A 20,544-nucleotide genomic window follows, 5' to 3' on the forward strand; every position below is an offset into this window, starting at 1 on the left:
TGAATACTAGATTATGAGCCCATTGTTGGTAGGCATTGTCTCTGTTGCTGAACTGTACTTTCCAAGCACTTAGTACAGTGCTCTGCGCACAGTAAGTGCTCAATAAATATGATTGAATGAATGAATCAATAATTACAAAGACTGAACTGGCAAGAGCCAGACTTAGTGCTCCTAAAACCGAAGAGCATTCTTGTCCCTATTTTTCACTCTCTGCAATGTTCCGAATAGTTGAGTTTATGGAATCACAAATTAACACATTTTTTATGGGATCTATGTTTCTTAGGAGATTATCATTATCTGAATCAATCTTGCCCTAGATTTTAATTGGTAAGAATTTTTTTTAAATGAGTAGGAGGTTAATAATACATATGTAACTACTCTGTGCTAATACAGAGGTCAATTAATAGTTGTGTCTGAGCACCATCTCTATGCAGAGTATGTATTAATCATGTGGGGGAGTACAATATGGTTAGTAGGCCTGGTCACTACCATCAAGGACCCTAACTATCTAGCTAGGAAATGGGGTATATAAGGCTTGTGCACAAGGATTGCAGAAGATCAAGAGTGTGCAAATGCATAGTGACACAACAGATGTTAAAGTGGCAGTTGAAGAGATATAACCAAAGTGATTAGAAATGAATTAGAAGCAGCAGCATGACCTAGTGGAAAGATCACAAGCCTGGGGGACGGTCAGGGAATCTGGGTTCTAATCCTGTATCCACCACTTGCTTGCTGTATGACCTTAGTCACATCTGACTTCTCAGTGCCTCAGTTTCCTTATCTGTAAAGTGGGAATTGAATTATCATTCTTCCTCCTATTTAGACTGTGAGCCCCACGTGAGACAAAACTGTGTTCAACAGAACTGCTTTGCCTAAAGTAGGTTAACAAATACTATTACTATTTTTAGTACTATTATTGTTATTACTACTACTACTAATTAGGTGAAGGAGAGGACTTGGATTTGGGTAAACTCACTTGAAGTGTCGATGGGAAATCAATGGAACGGTATCTGGGAGGCAAGATGAGACATTGGGGCTAGTCGGCTAAATAGTCATCATCACAGAGGTGGTAGTTGAAGCAATGTGACCAGATGACATCCTGAAGGGTGAGAGTGAAAAGTGACAAAGGAAAGAATGCAGAGCAGAGCCTTGAGATACCCACAGTTAGGGAATGGGAAACAGAACATTTGTTGGAGGAAAAGTCTGAGGATTATTCAGAGAGGAAGAAGAAACACAAGTAAAAACCTGTCAGTAAAACCAAGGTTACAGAAGGACATGTTCTGTGGTATTGAAAGTAGTGGAAAGAACGCTTGAGGAGGATTAAGTTAGAATTGTGTCCATTAGATTTGACAAGAAGATCAGTGGCATGAAGATGATAGAAGCCGGACTGTGAAAGTACTAATGGTGTTTTTTAAACACTTACTGTCTTCATTGCAATATGCTAAGTGCTGGTAAAGAGAAAACAGGGACCTAAGCATGGACCCTGTCCCTCAAGGGGCTCTGGAGAGGAAGCGGAAGGTCTCTGGTGTGTACAACCTGTTTTAGGAGGAATCAGAGGAAGCAGAGAGGGAGATCCTGCCATGGATCCAGGGAGTTTTTTTAAAGATATGGGAGCATGTTTGGAAGCAGAAAGGTAGGTGATAATAAAGAGGCCCAAGATAAAACTGTTTAAATGGAATAATTAGACTTAACCAAGATTCATTGCTTTGCCTTGAAAATAGCCAAACATGGTGATGGCCTTCCCTGACTGAGCCCTCGTTTGTTCTACTTCATCTCCCTTCTGCATTGCCTGTGGACTTGGATCTGTAACCTCTAATCATTTGACTAATCTTTTCCATTCATAACATATATTCAATTTGTCACCAAATTCCATTGGTTCTACCTTTACAACATTGCTAAAATCCTCCCTTCCCTCCCTATCTGATCCAAGCACTTATCCTATTCTGCCTTGAGTACTGAATCAGCCTCCTTCCTGACCTCCCTGTCTATTGTCTCTCCGTGCTCCATTCCATACTTTACTCTGTTGCCCTATCACTTTACTAAAATAAGTTCAGCCCATGTTTCCACTCCCTAAGAATCCATTCACCTCTACAAAGTCCTTGCCATTGGCTTTAAATCAGTCAGTCAGTGGTATTTCTTGAACACATATTGTGTGCAAAGCACTGTACGAAGCACTTGGGAGAGTTCAAAACAGAATTAGCAGACATGTTCCTTGCCCATAATGAGTTTATAATCTAGAGGAGGAGACATTAATATGAATAAGTAGTTCATAATGTGATATATAATGTAAAGATATATACATAAGTGCTGTTGGGGATGGGTAAATATCTAATATCCAAAGGTCACAGATCCTAGTGCATAGGTGACACAGAAGAAAGAGTGAATCCTGGAAAAGAGGGTTTAATCAGGGAAGACCTCAAGGATAGATGTGACCTTAAAGCACTCAGTCACCTTTCCTCCTCCTATCAATGGCTTTCATTAATTCACTGATGTACATTGAGCATTGTACATCTTCGTGTTTGGGGTGGGAACCAAGGCGGGGGCCAGGATTTGTCCTGCTGTGTCTGAGATCTTGCTAACAAGTGTGGTGACGGTTTTAATTACAAAATGGATGGAACCCTTGGTTACACTTCTGACCTTTCCTTTTGCGCTGCTTCTTTCATTATACATATTAATTCCTATTATTGTCCATTCAGTGAAATGTTTTGGCTTCCAGGAAATAAATCTGCTTATGCATCAAAGCAGACAAAGCAGATTGAAATGCAAACAGGTTCATATACTAAGTCAAAATGCATTTCAAGTATAAATGTTATATTTTTTTCCCTATCTTGGTCCTTGCATCTCTAACTACTTTAGTGATTTCTGGAAGTAAAGCATTGATCTTTATAAGGTACATTAAGCTACATGTTTGTCTGCAAATAATACTACTAGACCATCCTGTTCTTGACCACTCAATTCCTTAGGGAATATGCAAATAAAAAGGGATGATTTGCTTTTCCACACCTATGCTCTGAATTTCATAGAAATAGCTGGGAGAATTCTTGGGCATTTTTGTCCCTCTACCATTCCATCATGGCGCGTTTGAACATTTTGAAATCCAGTTCAAAGATTGATACTATTTGATTATGTTTGTCCGTTGAATTGTAAGTGCCATTTGAAAATGAAAAGTATTTTTTTTTTTACTTCTCTTGTATTTCCCCAAAGGCTCATTAAAGTATGCTATGCTCAGTAGGTGTTCAGTAAATGTCATGACTACTAACTGTGGGTTAAATAGATGATAAACTGGATGGTATTTTTGTGTTGTGGATACATCTAATGCTGTGGGTACAGGTTAATGTCTGTAGCCAGGGGACAGATCTTTAACACATTGATTTTTTTCAGTTTCTTTTCTGTTCAGGGTCCCCTACCGAAGAAAGGATGTTAGAAAAGACTCCTGTTCCATTAATTACCCTGACCCAACACTCACCTGCATGTAGCTCTGACATCTTGACTTCCCTATTTAGTCAGCAGTTCAGATTTGCTTTTGGGACTGTATTCTGCTCACAGATGGCTCCACAGCTGTTAGACTCTGGGGCTAGCAGGGCCTTTGAGAGATTACATGTAAGAAAGCTTTCCTTCTTCCAAAGGATAACTTTTACCCTATAAAAATTTACATTGATAATTCAGATTTTTTTTTTGGTAAGAAGGGGCAGAGAATCGAGAAAAGTAAAAGACTGAATTATCTACTGTTTTATTCCTAAAGTGCTTATCACCTTGACGAGGATATTGTCTGTGACATTTTAATCAATGTATAGGAATAAAATGGCAGGAATGTCTGTTTGTTAAACATTTACTATGTGCCAAGCACTATACTAAGCATGGAGGTAGATATCAGAATGGCATTTCAGATATAGTCCCAGTCCCAGATGGGGTTCACAGTCTAAGGGGGAGGGAGATGAACTGTTTCCATATTTTACAAATGAGGGAACTGAGGTACAGATTAAGAAATTTTCAGGAAAGTGACAAAACTGGGATTTGAACCCAGCGGGAAGCAGTGTGACCTAGTGGAAAGAGCACAGGCCTGGGCATCAGGAAACCTGGGTTCTAATCCTGGCTCTGCCAACTGTCTGCCTTGTGACCTTGGGCAAGTCACTTAACTTCTCTGTGCTTCGGTTTCCTCATTTCTAAAATAGGGAAATATCTCTTCTCACTCCCCACTTGACTGTGAACCCCATGTGGGAACGGGACTGTGTCCAAAGTGGTTAACATATCTATTTCAGCACTTAAAATGTACTATGTGCTGCTTGGCACATAGTAAGCACTTGAAAAATACTGTTATTATCAAGACCATCCTCTTTCTACTAGGTCAGTCAATCACAATATTTATTGAACACCTACTATATGTAAAACACAGCATTACATTAAATTCTTAGGAAAGTATGATAGAGGTAAGACAAGATCCCGGCCCTCACAAAACTTACAGTCATAACTTCCGGACCTCATACTTGTTCTATGATTTTCCTCTAGACTGTAAGCTCATTGTGGGCAGGGAATGTGAAGGTTTCTTGTTATACTGTACTCTCCCAAGCTCATAGTTCAGTGCTCTGCACACAGTAAGCGCTTAATAACTACAATTGAATAAATTAATGAATCTTAGTATTTTCAAATAGTCATAGCTAAATGGTCATATATTCCTTTTTAGCTAGAACAATCCTAAATATTTTTAGGACACTCTGGATAATTTTAGTAAAAAATTCAAATGTATTTTAATTGCAATCTTTTCATTTAAATTGATCATTCCACATTGTACAAAGATCAAGCTGTTCTAACTCTATGTACTTAGATTTCCACTGTTGAGTGGAGGTTTGATCTGGAAGTGCTTAGTTAAGTTCCCAGAGTCATCTAAGATTGAAGTAGCCATCGATTGTTCTGGTAGATTTTAACAGTAATAATAATAATAATGATGTTATTAAGCGCTTACTATGGGCCAGGCACTGTTCTAAGTGCTGGGGTAGATACAGGGTAATCAGATTGTCCCATGTGGGGCTCACAGGCTTCATCCCCATTTTACAGATGAGGGAACTGAGGCACATAGAAGTTTAGTGGTTTGCCCAAGGTCACACAGCTGACAAGTAGTGGAGCCGGGTTTAGAACCCATGTCCTTTGACTCCCAAACCCGTTCTCTTTCCACTAAGCCATGCTGCTTTTTCCAAGCCCCACCCAGCCACTATAGTTTCCTGGTTATCAAGAGGTAAAGAGGCATATCCTTCATACTGAGTGAATGTTTCTTTAGTGTCTTAAATTCCAGATTATCTGTCCATATGAAAATATTGTCTGACTCAAAGCCTAGGTAATATTTCATTTATCATTCTATACTTTTTTAAAATGTATTTTAGTGCTTACTATGTGTCAGGCACTGGAGTAGATACAAGTTCAACAGGTTGGACACAATCACTGTCCCACGTGGGGCTCACAGTCTTAATCCCAGTGACTTGCCCAAGGTCACACAGTGGACAAGTGATGGAGCAGGAATTAGAACCCAGGTCCTTTTGACTTCTGGGCCAGTGCTCTATTCACTAGGCCATGTTGCTTCTCTGGAACACTAGAAGACTGATGGTTAAATATGACATTTTTTTATTCTGATCTTAAGCGTCCAAATACTATCTTCACTTAAAGGAGTATGGTAGTTTCCAGTAACAAAACTTGGCTCAGTACTGAGGTTTATTTTAGAGTCTATCTGCTTTGGTGAGGCGCATCAACTTTATAAACCAATGAGGTGTGTATTAGTATATTTAATTTTTGCAGTTTGTCTACATGTTTTGTTTTGTTGTCTGTCTCCTTCTAGACTGTGAGCCCATTGTTGGGTAGGGACCATCTCTATATGTTGCCGACTTGTACTTCCCAAGAGCTTAGTAGAGTGCTCTGCACACAGTAAGTGCTCAATAAATATGATTGAATGAATGAATGCAAATTTACTAAGCAGCTGGTATTCACAGGGGACAAAACTTCTATATTTGTGATGAATGACTAATACATTAAGCTTACTATCTGTTCCTATTTTACCTAATTCTGTGCATTAATTCTACATTCATGGTAACCATTGCATTCTCAATGTCAATGTGGCCCCATCCAATAATACAACACAAAAGATAAATCTTTGCCACGGGAAAATAAAGAAATGCAGGCAGCAGCACCAAACCTTCTATTTATCTTCTATGCTGGGATGGTTAAGCCTCATGAACCACAGAGCTGCAAATTAAAAACTCCAGCACTGCGCATCATGAAACAATTCCTTTAACTGGATTGGGAATCAGCTGCTCTGGGTGTGAGTTGAAGAGAGCAGATAATCCTGGGGAGGAGTTGCATAGGGTTGGTGAGTTTTCAAGGCAAGAGACAGGATCTGGGACAGGAACTGGGGTTGGTTAGGGGATGCTTCCCTTCTCATGGGCCATGTGGGTCAGGGTATTATTTATACTGCTTCTGACAGGACTGGAGCTCCAGCGTTCAGCAGCCACCACCAAATCTATGTAATTATTTTACACCAAATATGGTGCTAAGGTGCTAAATAACAGTGATTATAATAATGATTGTGATATATAGATGCTTATTATGTACTAACTGCTCTTTCAAGCGCTGGGTAGATACAAGGTTATCAGTTCCCACATGGGGTTCACATTTTAACTAGGGGGGATAACAGGTGTTGAACCCAATTTTTGCAGATAAGTGAACTGAGACACAGAGAAGTTAAATGACTTGTCCAAGTCACATACATCAGGTAAGTGGTGGAACCAGAATTAGAAACCAGATCCTCTGACACCCACGTCCATGCTCTTTCAAGTAGGGCAAATGCTTCCCTTGTATTATATCTAACTGGATCGGACATAGTCCCATCTCATGGTCTAAGGGGAAAGGTGAACTGGTTTCTTATTCCCATGTTTACAGATGAGGTAACTTAGGACTGGGAGTAGATAAATGACTTGCCCAGGGTCCCACAGCAGGGAAGTGGCAGAGTCAGTATTACTCTTACTCCTTTCAAAGCCTTATTGAAGGATCACCTACTCCAAGAGGCCTCCCCAAATTGTCCCACTTTTCTTCCTCTTCCACTCCCTTCTGAGTCACCTTGACTTGCTCCCTTTTCTCATCTCCCCTCTCAGCCCCACAACACTTATGTACATATCTGTAATTTTATTTATTTGTATTCATGTTGGTCTCCCCATTTCTAGAAGGGAATGTGACTATTGTTGCATTGTACTCTCCCAAGTGTTTAGTACAGTACTCTGCACACATTAAGCTCTTAATAAATATATGAATGAATGAAAACCCAGGTGCTCTGTCTCCAGAGCCTGTGCTCTTTTCACTGTCAGACTGCATCTGACAGTGAAATAAACAGATAATATTTATTAATATTATGAAATAAATAATGAAATAATGAAATAAATAGATAATAAACATATGGACATGGGCTGCACAGCAAGTGAACAAGGGCCACATGTGGTTCATGAGGCACTGTTTGGCCACCTTCCCTGTTCTATGTATAGCCACACTAAAGCATTTCATATTATCAGCAGAGCTGGGATCTGTCAACTACTAAGCAAATTTGACTAGTAAAACACCAGGGGACAAGTGAACCCGTTAACTTGCTGTTATGATAAATAAAGTTTCCCTCATTATGAGCTGTTGAAACATTAATAAATAGTGGAATTATTTTAGCTTGTATTTCTGTTTTTCCAGACTTAGTAATTTAGTAATTTTCAGCATATAAGGAAGCTGCTTGGCTTAATGGATAGAGTATGGCCCTGGGAGTCAGAAGGACCTGGATCCTAATCTGCTTTGTGACCTTGGGCAAGTCACTTAACTTGTTTGGGCCTCAGTTACCTCATCTGTAAAATGGGAATTGAGTGTGAACACCATGTGGAACAGGGATTGTGTCCAACCTAATTAACTTGTATTTACCCCAGTGCTTAGCACGGTGCTCACCATGTAGTAAGCACTTTAATAATAATGGTATTTGTTAAGCACTTAGTATGTGCCGAGCAAAGCGCTTTACAAATACCATAATTATTCATTGTTATCATTTGTCTTATAACACTTTACCTTCTTCTCTGCCATTTAAAGTGACTATAAATGTTGAATCTCAAAGTGGGAAATAGGGTGGAGCTTCCAGAGGGCAGGACTTCCTGTGGCTTAGATTTGAAGAACAAATCCCAGTGTTCAAAAAGAGACCAGAGTATGGGGCAAGTCTGGAAACAGGTGGAGAAAGTGATATATATTTAAACTCTGTTAATTCCCCCTACATTTGACTTATTTCAACATCTATCCACACTTTAAATGTCTGTCTTCACCACTAGATTGTAAACTCATTTAAGGGCAGCTATTTAACACAAGTAATCTACCAAATGATACCACTTGGAATGTCAAGTTTTAAGGTTCTGCAGTCCATCTTGAGGGTAAGAGAGACAGTAAACTACATTTAGCTAATTCAGGACTTCTGATATTGCTAATAGTGCTGAATTAAATCCTTTCCCTTTCCTAATCACTTTTTTAATGGGATTTGCTACAAGTATACTATGTGCCAGACACTGTACTAGACACTGGGGTAGATTCAAGATAATCAATTTGGACACAGTGCATTTCCCACGTAGTGTTCAGTCATAATTCCCATTTTACATATGAGGTAACTGAGGGACACAGAAATTAAATGAATTGCCCAAGGTCACCAAATGAGGGACAGAGCCCAAATAGAACCTAGGTCCTCTGTCTCCCAGGCAGGTTCTTTCCACTAGGCCACATTACATTGTTGCATTTCCTACAGCCAAACTATCACACTCCACTTCAAAGGCTAAAAAAAAAAAATGCAGCGTACAGGTGAAGTGTGTAAAAAGTCAGTTTGCAACAATCAAGGAGCTTAAATAATTGTAAGAGTAAGTTGTCCATCCTAACTCACAAACTGTAAATCCTGTCCCATTTGTTTCATATATTATTGTATCATTTCTTAATCTAATTGCAATAGTAAATCTTCAACATAATCATTGTCAGGCTACATGAATGAATACAGTTATATCAAAGTGATGGATCTGGTTTATGTAATTTATAGCTAGCAAGTTTTCATGTTTTTTTATTTTAATAGGTGAACTGCAAGACAGTTTAATATTAAGTTGTCTTCTGTGAAATAAAATATCTATTATTTCTCTTTCAATTTCCTTAACCTTAATAATTCAATATTACCATTTCTCCTAATTTGGGGGAAAATCATTTTTGACTCATTTTAGTGTGAAAGAGATAGAGCTATTCATCTCCAATTCTATCACTGTTCCTTTAATCAGTTAGTATGAATGACAGCTGAGATATGAAAATGAAAGATTACTTTGCATTTTAAAGAGTTCTGATGTTATGGTGAAGAAAATATATTTGTTGTACCTTAAAGCTATTAATGTAGCCCATTGGTTTTGGTATTTCCTGTTACCATTTCCAGTTTTGGGAAATCCATTTCCATGGATTATTCTAAATAAAGGGTGGCTAATGTGTATTCTAGTTTGTGGATGAATAGCTAAGCATCCCCAATTTTAATCTCATGAAACAAGAGTTTCTAAATATAATAAAAGTTCTGTGGAAGAAGTGGGATTTTAGAAGGGCTCTAAAGATGGGCAGGGCTAAAATCTAGCTCTCTTCCTCCCGTCAAGGCCCTACTGAGAGCTCACCTCCTCCAGGAGGCCTTCCCAGACTGAGCCCCCTCCTTCCTCTCCCCCTTCTCCCCCCTCCTTCCCTTCCCCACAGCACCTGTATATATGTATATATGTTTGTACGTATTTATTACTCTATTTATTTTACTTGTACATATCTATTCTATTTTATTTTGTTAATATGTTTTGTTTTGTTCTCTATCTCCCCCTTCTAGACTGTGAGCCCACTGTTGGGTAGGGACCATCTCTATATGTTGCCAAATTGTACTTCCCAAGCACTTAGTACAGTGCTCTGCACACAGTAAGCACTCAATAAATACAATTGATTGATTGATTGGTGGGTTTAGGAAAGGAGGAGTACTAGTATGGGGTATTAGTGGCCTCGTCAAAAGAGTCCAGGCCTGGGTGTGAGAGAACCTGGCTTCTAATCCTGACTCTGCTGCTTGCCAGCTGTCTGACTTGGGGCTAGTCACTTAACTAATTGGTGACTGATTCCTCATCTGTAAAATGGAGATTATGTACCTCTTTACCCTTTCCCTTAGACTGTGAGCCCTAGGTGGGCAGGACCTGTGTTGAATGTACATACATTGTTTCTGCCCTAGCACTTAGCATGGTTCTTGACACATAGTAAGAGTTTAACAAATACCACAATTTTTATTATCACCCTCAGAAACAAGGGTCAAAGGTGGGTGAGTTTAGAGCAGGGCACAGGTTAGAAGGTTAGTTTGGGAGGAGTGGAAGAATGCAAGCTGGGCATTACTAGGTGAAGACAGACATAGAAGATGGAGAAAGCTGGAAGACAGGCTTGAAGCCAATGAGGAGGAGTTGGTTTGATGTGGATGAAATGGGCAGTCATTTGAGCAAGTTTGAGGAAGTTGATCCAGGCCGCAAGGTATAGTATGGACTGAGCAAGGGAGAGGCTGGAAGCAGGGAGATCAGTGAAGAGCTTAACAAAGTAGCTGTATTGGCAAAACCTGTCAGGATTCAGCAGTCAATTGAATGTGACAGCTGAAAGGCAATGAGAAATTAAGGATGTGGCCAAAGTAGAGGCATTTTGAAACCCCTACCCCCAGGCCAACCAAGCAGAAGTTTTGGAGGCATGAGAAGATGCAAAATTAAAGAGCAGAAGAGGTTGGGGCTAACGAAGTAGATTTGGTAATCATCCATGTAGAGATAGTAGCTGAAGCCAAGTCAGTGATTAAGTCCCTGACAGAGTCTATCAGCTGAGAAGGGTAGGGATTGGCTCAGTGGAAAGAGTACGGGCTTTGGAGTCAGAGGTAATGGGTTTGAATTCCGACTCTGCCAATTGCCAGCTGTGTGACTTTGGGCAAGTTACTTCACTTCTCTGGGCCTCAGGTACCTCATCTGTAAAATGGGGATTGAGACTTTGAGCCCCCTGTGGGACAACCTGATCACCTTGTAACCTCCCCAGCACTTAGAACAGTGCTTTGCACATAGTAAGTGCTTAATAAATGCCATTATTATTATTAGAAGGGAACTTTTGGGACACATATATTTAGAAATGAGAGATGGAGGAGCAGTGAGTAAATAAAACCAAGGAGGTGCAGTCAGAGGTGTAGGAGGAGAACCAGGAAGGAATCATAGTGCCAGAACCCAAGTGTTATAAACCATTTCCCAGAAAAGGGGATGACTAAGGGTGTCAAAGCAAGAACTAAAGGAGGATTAGGACAGAATAGAGTCACGTGATCTTGACCATAAAGTCATGGAAAACTGTGTGGTCTCAATAAAGTGAAAGAGATGGAAACCAGATTGTTACAAGAAAGCAACTATGAGAGAGAAAGTGAAGACAGTGGGTATAAATACTTTCCAAGAGTTTGGGAAAAGGAAGATGGAGCCTTAGCAAAGGAGAGCTTGGGATCCAGAGAAGCTTTTTTGGTACATAGGAACAGACACATTTGAGGAATGAACCATCTGAATGAAAGTGAGAGGCTAAAGATCGTAATAAGGGATGGGAGAAGCATAGGAGAAAGTTTGTTTAATAAATTCGGGGGAATGTGGTCAGAGGGCCAGGTCAAGGGGAAGGATTTAGAGAGAAAATATCTTTAAATTATTATTCATATTAATGTCTGTGTTTCCCTCTGGACTGTAAGCTTATTCTAGGCAAGGGTCGTGTACTTTCTTGTACTATACTCTCCCAAGCGCTTAGAACAGTGTTCTGCTCAAAGTAAGCACTCAATACCTACCATTGATTGATTGATAATAAGATTGTGATTGGAAAATGGTAAATGGGAATTGGTGAGGTTAGAGATAGAGCATTATCTGGAGATGATGCAATCTAATGCTGATAAATGGCTTAAATGGGGTTATGCAAGAAGTTAGCCGAGTTGAGAAAAATGAGGAAATGGGAAGGAGTCAAGAAGGAGACAAGGGATTACCATCATCATTTAGGTTGAAATTCCCAAGGATCCAGAAAAGAGAATGGAGAAGAGAAAGACATCAAATCAATCAAAAAAAGCAGAAGTGAAAGGAGGATAGTGGTAAATCACAGCAAGTAGTAGTTGCAGTGGATGGTAGAGGTGGATAAGAGGGGATTCAAATGAAGAGAAGGTAAGTGGAGAAGGGGGAAAGATAGTCCAAGTGATATTGAGGAAGAAATCTTACCCATGAGGCAGAGGGTGTGGGTAAAGATGAGTGACCATCAAAGAGAGAGCAGCAGAGGTCTCGATGTCATCAGGCAACAGCTAACTTCAGTGATAGTAAGGAACAGGTCAATAATGAATGTGGGTTCTCCCATGGTGTAATGGAATTCCACAAGAAACAGTGACTGAAGAGTAGCATGGTCAAGTGGGTAGAGCACAGGCTTGGGAGTCGGAAGGACCTGGGTTCTAATCCTGGCTCTGCCATTTGTCTGCTGTGTGACCTTGGGGCAATTACTTCACTTCTCTGTCACCTCGTCTGTACAATGTGGGTTAAGATTGTGTCCAGCCTTATTAGCTTGTATCTAAGCGTTTACAACAGTGTCTGGCATGTAGTAAGTGCTTAACAAATAACATAAGAAAAAAAAAGATTGGGATTGGCATTCCCTGGATGGAAGGAGGGTGATGTGGTCAGTGTGGCTGTATGTGGTTAAGTGAGGTGAAGGGTGCAGTTAAGGACAGGCAAGTTGGGAGCTGGCAGTAGTGAAGTATGGGGACTTAGTGAAGGATAGTGACTTAGGGAGGATGTCAAGCTTCATATCTCTCTTTGTAAAGAACAGTAATGAGGAAAAACATTCAACATTTACAGCATCCACCTAACTTGGTTTTCCATGCATTGTATGAAATTTTAGATCTTGGGGATTTTGACCACTGATTTTTACACAGAAGTTGAGTTGTTTTTCAAATGTGATTATATGAAAAATAATACTCCTTATGAAATCACACTTTTCTGATGCTGGTACTTAATATTTGTAATCTATGAGACTGATGTTACCACATGTGAAAGTATCAATGTTAATCAATTAATGGTACCCACTGAATATTTACTATGGATAGAACACTGTACTAAGCACTTGGGAGAGTACAATACAATGGAACGCGTAGACACATTCTCTGGCAGCAAGAACCTTACAGTCTTGAGTGCCCTGACATAGACATTTTAATGGTTCCGTCAACACTTAAAGCCTGCCCCCTGCCCCCAAAAAAGAAAAAAAAAAACACTCTTTCCAAGTCCACAACTTGTTTCCTGAGTTAGGTTTATACTCTACAAGAACATAATACATTACTTCTGAAGGTGTAACTTAAAATTCAGTTTTCAGTGGAACTAGTTGAAATTGAAATACAAGGATTTAGCCATACAAATAATTTCATTATGTTTGCATTTCTCTTTTATTAAATTTCACAGATTAGTCCACATTGAAATGCCAGAGTGATTTAGGGCCCAGGATCTAGCCTATATAACTTTCTGTACTTTAACTGACTCAACTGAATATTACCCTCTTGGACTGCAAGGAAGTGCTAATTTCTCTTCTCTACAGGGTAGATGGAGAATGGAGAAGGCATCATGATCTTGGCTTTTGCTGCTGGATTTCCTACTAGTGAAGCCACTCACTCTCTCTTCTGTCCCTTCTGATGGCCAGGGATGGAGCAGAGTGAAGTCCCCTCCCAACTTGAATAATAACAATAATTATGGTACTTCTTAAGTGCTTACTATGTGCCTAGCACTGTTGTAAGCACTGGGGTAGATACAAGTTAATCAGGTTGGACACAGCCCCTGTCCTACATGGGGTTCTCAATCCATTTTATAGATGAGGTAACTGAGGCCTAGAGAAGTTAAGGTCACAAAGCAGACGTATGGTGGAGCCAAGATTAGAACCCAGGTCCTTCTGACTCTCAGGCCATCCACTAAGCCATGCTGGGTCACAGACAACCGAAGCAATACACAAAAGCAGGGGAGTGAGACACACAGAAACTAGACAGTGATCCCGACTGGTAAATTCCAGGGTGACCCAGGAATTTGCCCATGTCAAAATCTCCACCTTCCTCCCTAGTGTGACTCCTACTCAGCTCATAGACCACCCCCCAGTCAGATGGCAGTAGTCAGTCGATCGTATTTATTGAGCGCTTACTGTATGCAGAGCACTGTACTAAGCACTTGGGAGAGCACAATGTAACAAACATAATCCCTGCCCACAATTAGTTTACAGTCTAGATGAGGAGACGGTAATGCAGCAGGCTCTCTCTGGTAAATTGGGTTGGAGTAAATTGGACTTGGCTATCAGGAAAGAGACTTTCTTATGCACAAACTGATTCAGAAAAAGAGGGACACCCTATCCCTTTTCTTAAAAAGTGGCTGATGAAGTGAAAGGGAGATGGTCTTGAGAGAATGGGCCAAGAATTGTATATAGCCCAAGGGAGTCTCAAGCTGGTTCTACTTCTGGGCAGCAGTTGTCACACTGGGAAAACATCCAACATCCTTCACCACTCTTAATAGGAAAGAATTCTCTAAAACAAAGCTCAACCGAGACTCATCTCTATAAGACTACGATATCCTTGAGGGAGCCATTCATTCTCATATGGAAAGAGGGCGGGTCTGTAAATCAGAGGACCTGGGTTCTAATCTTGCCTCTACCATCTGCCCGCTGTGTAACCTAGGGCAATTCAGTTAACTTCTCCATGCCAAAATTTCTTCATATGAAAAATGGGGATTAAATACCTGTTCTCTATTCTACGTAGACTGTGAGCCCCATTTGGGATGTGATTAACTTGTATCCACCCCAGTGCTTGACACATAGTATGTGCTTAATGAGTATTATAAAAATGTGATCCCAATGTCAAATCGAGCTAATTTTTATTCCACATATGATAATGATAATATTAATGATAGCTCTATTTGTTAAGCGTTTACTATGGGGCAAGTGCTTTCCTAAACCTTGAGGAAGATACAAGTTAATCAGGTTGGATGCAGTCCTTCTTCCACATGGGGCTTTTGTCTAAGAAAGAGGGAGAATTTAATGCCCATTTTGTAGATAGGGAATCTGAGCTCAGAGAAGTTGTGACTTACCAAAGGTCACACAGAAGACAAATGATCAAGCTGGGATTAGAATCCCTTTCTGTATAATAATGTCTTTTTACCACGCACTCCCAATCAGAAAGGGTGTGATATGGAAATGACAATTTTCAGAGAAGCAAAGAAATCTCAAAGCCCTTTTTCTCTTCAGGCCATTAGAACCCAAAAAAGAAGGGATATTTCTTAACCTGCTTATTTGCTCTAGATCTGGCGTTTTCACCACTGTAGAATGAGGCACTAGCTTCCAATGTAAAAACTATTGACAATTAGAAGGAATCTGGTTCAGGAGAAACAGATGTTGGTTGTAATTATCATCCTGAATTAGAATCAATCTATAGTAAAGGAAATGACTTTTTTTTCACCATAATCAACCCTAGTTTTGCGGCTTCACCAGTACCATCTCACATTTCATGCTTGCTTTCCTCATACAGATCAGATGGCCTGTAGAAGAGTTCCAATTGCACTGTTTTAAAGTGTGGCATTTCTAGTCTATAAAAATTTTATTCCAATGGTTGCCTGTCTATGTCCATATCAAACAAAAACTCCTCACCACTAGCTTTAAGGCACTCCATCACTATGCCCCCTCCTACCTCACCTCACTTCTCTCCTTCTACAACCCAGCCCATAAACTTTGGTCCTCTGATGCTAACCCTCTCACTGTGACTCAGTCTCGCCTGTTTCACTGCCTACCCCTAGCCCACATCCTGCCTCTGGTCTGGAATGCCCTCCCTCCTCAAATCCGACAATTACTCTCCCCTCCTTCAAAGCCTTATTGAAGGCACATCTCCTCCAAGAGACTTTCCCAGATTAAGCCCCACTTTTCCTCATCCATCTCCCACTCCCTTCTGTGTCACTCTGACTTGCTCCTTTGCCTTGCCCTTCAGCCCCACCCCCCGCCCTACAGCACTTATGTATATATTTGTAATTTTATTTATTTGTATTGATGTCTGTCTCCCCCCTGACCCAAACTGTGAGTTCATTGTGGGCAGGGATTGTCACCGTTTACTGTTGTATTGTACTTTCCCAAGTCCTTAGTACAGTCCCCTGCACATAGTAAGTGCTTAATAAATGCGATTGAATGAATGAATGAATACCAATCCTTTGTCTAGTAAGACTTATTGCTATTCTTTCATCTTCCATCTTATAGCTTTAACTTTGAAACACAATATTTCATTATTTTCCTTATTTTTGTCCAGTGTTAGCTGCATTTAAAACCTCTGTACTCCTTGTTTTGGTTGTTCAGTTTCAATGAGACAGGAGCTAGGGTAGGAATGCCATTGAGATCCAGGTAATTAGAAACAAGGAAATGGGTAAGTGGGAGATGGTTTTAGCTTTGCCAAGTCCCTGTGAGGGGGGAGGAAATTGACTTTTACTCTGCAACACCAAATAATTTCCTGAAATTCATCAATGCTTCTTAACTTTAAAGAGATAAAAGAAAGTTCAGGGATCTTAAAGGGACAATTTGAGATTGCCTCATCGAAACTTGTGGTTTAATGAAGCAGCTAGAAGTCATTTTTCAATTTTCTATCTGCCTCATTTTTTTTTTCAAAACTGTCTTTCTAAACTGTGTTATGGATTCCAAATGAAAAACATCTTCTATAATCTGGAGGTTTGTAAAGAATAGAGGAAGCCCTTAGTTCATCCAAATTAATCCTATGTTCTGAATTTGCTGAGGAATATAGGTAGAAAATAAACATAGTCTCTGGAGAAATATTGCACCATAATTTAGAAATGACCAAAGAACTCCTGGAGAAAAGAACTGCAAGAAGAATCAATACAATGACTTTAGATAATATTTATTTCAGTCTTATAAGTCACAGACTGGCAGAGGATATAATTGATTTCTTTGATAAACTGGAACTTATTTTGAGGATTTTTGAATATTTTACTCGTAGCTACTGCAATTCTCCCAATGCCAAAGGTTACTCCTAGGAATGTTAAACAGTTTGGGAGGAGCAATCCTTTCAGACAACTGAAAGGCCATTTAGTGAATGACACTAGTGAATAAATATTGTAATTCACCATGGGTCTAAAAAATTAGTATTCTTGTATTTATAGTGTGTGTTAAGCACTTACTATGTGCCAGGCACTGTACTAGGTGCTTAGATAGATAAAAAGCTAATCAGATGGGACACAGTTCTTGTGTTACATGGGGCTCATAGTATTAATTTCCATTTTACATGTTAGGTAACTGAGGCACAAAGAAGTTAAGTTACTTGCCCCCAGTTCATACAAGTAGGCAAGATGGCATAGCAGGGATTAGAAACCAGGTCTTTCTGACTCTTTCCATTAGGCCTTGCTGCTTCTCCAAATCCTTTCAAAATCCCTATGTTGCTAATAGGCAAGACTTTTGGTACTGGGAAAATCAAAGATGTCACTTCTTTCTGATAAAATTTGGCTGATAAAACCTTATTTGGTACAATAAAAGATAACCTTTTGCGGCACTATTCTATTAGCAAGAGTGCCTGGTACCATTTTCATTTCCCTTCTATATTATCTAAATCTTCCCAAATTCCTTGCTCCTAGACAATCAACCTCTTGCTGATTATACTAGATTAATCTGTTGTAGGTCATTTTATCCATTTGTTCACTGGATGCCATATTATTTGAAACTTGTGTATTTAGAGATTCTCCTTGACCTCTTCCAATCTGGCATCTGCTTCCTTCACCTTGTGGATGCTTCCCTCTCTAAGGCCACCAATGATCTGCTTTTTGTCAAGTCCAGTGGTAGCTATTCCATCTTAATCCTCCTCGACCTTTCAACTGTCTTCAACACTATGAACCACCCCCATCTCTTTGAAAACTTATCCAACCATGCCTACATTGTCCTGTCCTCTCCTCTCCTGGTTCTCCTGTGCCTCTGACAGCTACTTCTCAGTCTCATAAGACTTTTCCTCTGTCTTCTGACACTTTAACTGTGGGGTTCCCCTAAAGGCTCATCTATGGGTGTCTTTTTATCCTCTACCTACATCCACTCCCTTGGAGAACTCATTCGCCCCAGTGGCTTCAACTACCATCTTTATTCCCATTATTCTCCAATTCACCTCTCCAGCCCTGACCTCTCTCCTCTGCAGTATTGCAGTTCCCGTCTTAAGACGGGGGAGCTCATATTCCGTCAACATGAAGCGTGGTATAGTGGATATAGCATGGGCCTGAGAGTCAGAAAGTCCATAGGTCTAATCCTGGCTCTTTCACTTGACTGCTGTGTGACTGTGGGCAAGTCACTTAGCTTCTCTGTGCCTCAGTTACCACATCACATGGGGATTGAGACCGTGAGACCAATGTGGGACAGGAACTGTGTCCAACCCATTTGCTTGTATCCACCCCAGTGCTCAGTACACTGCCTGGCACATAGTAAGCACTTAATAAATACCACAGTTATTTTCATTATTATTATTTTTTTATGTCCAAAAAAACCCACCTTTGCTTCACACATATGTCCTGGTTTTCTTTGTTTTTTCTCATATCTGTAGAAAATACTCCTAGCCTCCCTGTTTCACGAGCCTGAAACCTTGGCATTATCCCAACTCATCTCTCTCATTCAATCCACACATTCAGTCTGTCATGAAATCCTGTCAATTGTACCTTCACAGTGTCTCTGGAATCTGCCCTTTCTTCTCCACCCAAACTACTACTCTGTTGACCCAAGTACTTATCTAACCCCACCTTGACTGCTGCATTAGCATCCTTGCTGACCTCCCTGCTCCTGTCTCTCCTTTCTCCAGTTCTTACTTCAGTCTGTTCCCCAGATCATTTTTAAGGGAAAAAAGTTAATTGCACATTATCCCACTCCTCAAAGACCTTCAATGGCTGCCCATCCACCTCCACATCTCTGAGACCCCTTACCAGTGGCTTTAAAGCACTCAATCACCTTGTTCCCACCTACCTTACCTTGCTGATTTCCATTACAGCCCAGTACAAACACTTCATTCATTCTGGCCTTTTATATTGGATGGTTTGTTTCTACTAGTTTGACTCCTGTGAAGAAAATGTAGATTAAAAATTATTGTGCCACATAAAGGAATAGAAGGTAATACATCTTGACCATGAAATTTAGGAATCAAATGTATTTTTTCTATGGATGGTGCACTCTTCACTTGTATTTCTTTCATAAACATCAAAAGCAACTTCAATCCACATAATGAAAGCTGGAATTCTCCCTGTCTCCCTTGAAGGAGATACTTGACATAGATGAATTGGAAATGGAGAAGGAAAAAGACGCACCCTGGGATTGGCAGGATCATCATTTTTAGAACAGTAACAAAACATGTTTTTATCTCATGATGCTCAGCTAGTCCAGCAATTTGTATCAACTATTAATGAAGTACAAACTCCCTCTATGGTCAAAATAATTTAGTTGTTCACAGTGACCTCTAAAGGACATACAATGTGATTTAATTTGAAGTGGGCTTTAAAATTTTACTGTCGTTTTTTTGAAACAGTTTACAATTCACATCAAGGACCAGAGTGCCTTTCTGGATTGTAATTCATCACTCTCCAATCAAAGCAAGTAGTGCAAATTTCCCAAACTCATCTTTTGGACTCTAAATTATAATCCGAAGTGTTACTATGGTCTGCACAGTGATGCTAATAAAGATAAAAGGTTTCATCTTCAAGAGCAGTATGCCTCTCCATCTAGTTGAACATTTGTAAGACTTTCTATAATTCAAGGATATCAACAGTCAATTCAAATGAATTTTGGACACTTTCTATATGAATCATGTTTTGTGAATTGAAGCTGTATAGACCCTATACATGATCTCTCCATTAAAAGTTAGTTAATACCTGCTTACACATACTCTTGTGACTATTAACCCCGATTTCATCATGTAATATAACAGACTCTCTGACATCTAGGTAAATTTACACACATACGCTTCATTGGAAGTTTGAGTCATGTAACCTGGAGCCAGAATCCTCAGTAGTTCATATTCTTCCCTGAGTTTCCAGAAGGCAAGATAAATTTGTCATTCTGGCCCAAGCATGGAGCAGATCTAGTTCACATTCCCAAGGGATTTTCTCCTGTTTCTCCCAGTAAAAGCGAGATCCACGGTCTGAACAATCAATCAGTTAATCAGTGCTAATTATTGAGCACTTACTGTGTGTACAGCGCCGTAGTAAGAACTTAGGAGTACAGTACAGCAGAGTTGGAGGCTGGATTGCAGTAGGAAATTAGAAAGATGATTGATTGCTTCAAAGCCTATGGTAAGATGCCTCTGTTGATGCACAGGTTGTTGGGCAGGGACCATCTCTATATGGTGCCAACTTGTACTTCCCAAGCGCTTAGTGCAGGGCTCTTCCCACAGTAAGCGCTCAATAAATACGATTGAATGAATGACTGAATAGTATGGGCTTTATAAATATCACTGATTTTTCT

The 20,544-nt window shown here is 40.0% G+C and overlaps 1 protein-coding gene across 1 annotated transcript in view; it reads left to right on the forward strand.

Annotated features, from left to right (window-relative positions):
* CSMD3 (CUB and Sushi multiple domains 3) overlaps positions 1-20,544 on the forward strand; it is a 781,433-nt gene that overhangs the window by 232,944 nt on the left and 527,945 nt on the right. The gene's annotated exons all lie outside the window — the stretch shown is intronic.

The sequence above is a fragment of the Tachyglossus aculeatus genome, chromosome 4, assembly GCF_015852505.1.
Source record: "Tachyglossus aculeatus isolate mTacAcu1 chromosome 4, mTacAcu1.pri, whole genome shotgun sequence".
Classification (NCBI taxonomy): Eukaryota; Metazoa; Chordata; class Mammalia; order Monotremata; family Tachyglossidae; genus Tachyglossus; species Tachyglossus aculeatus.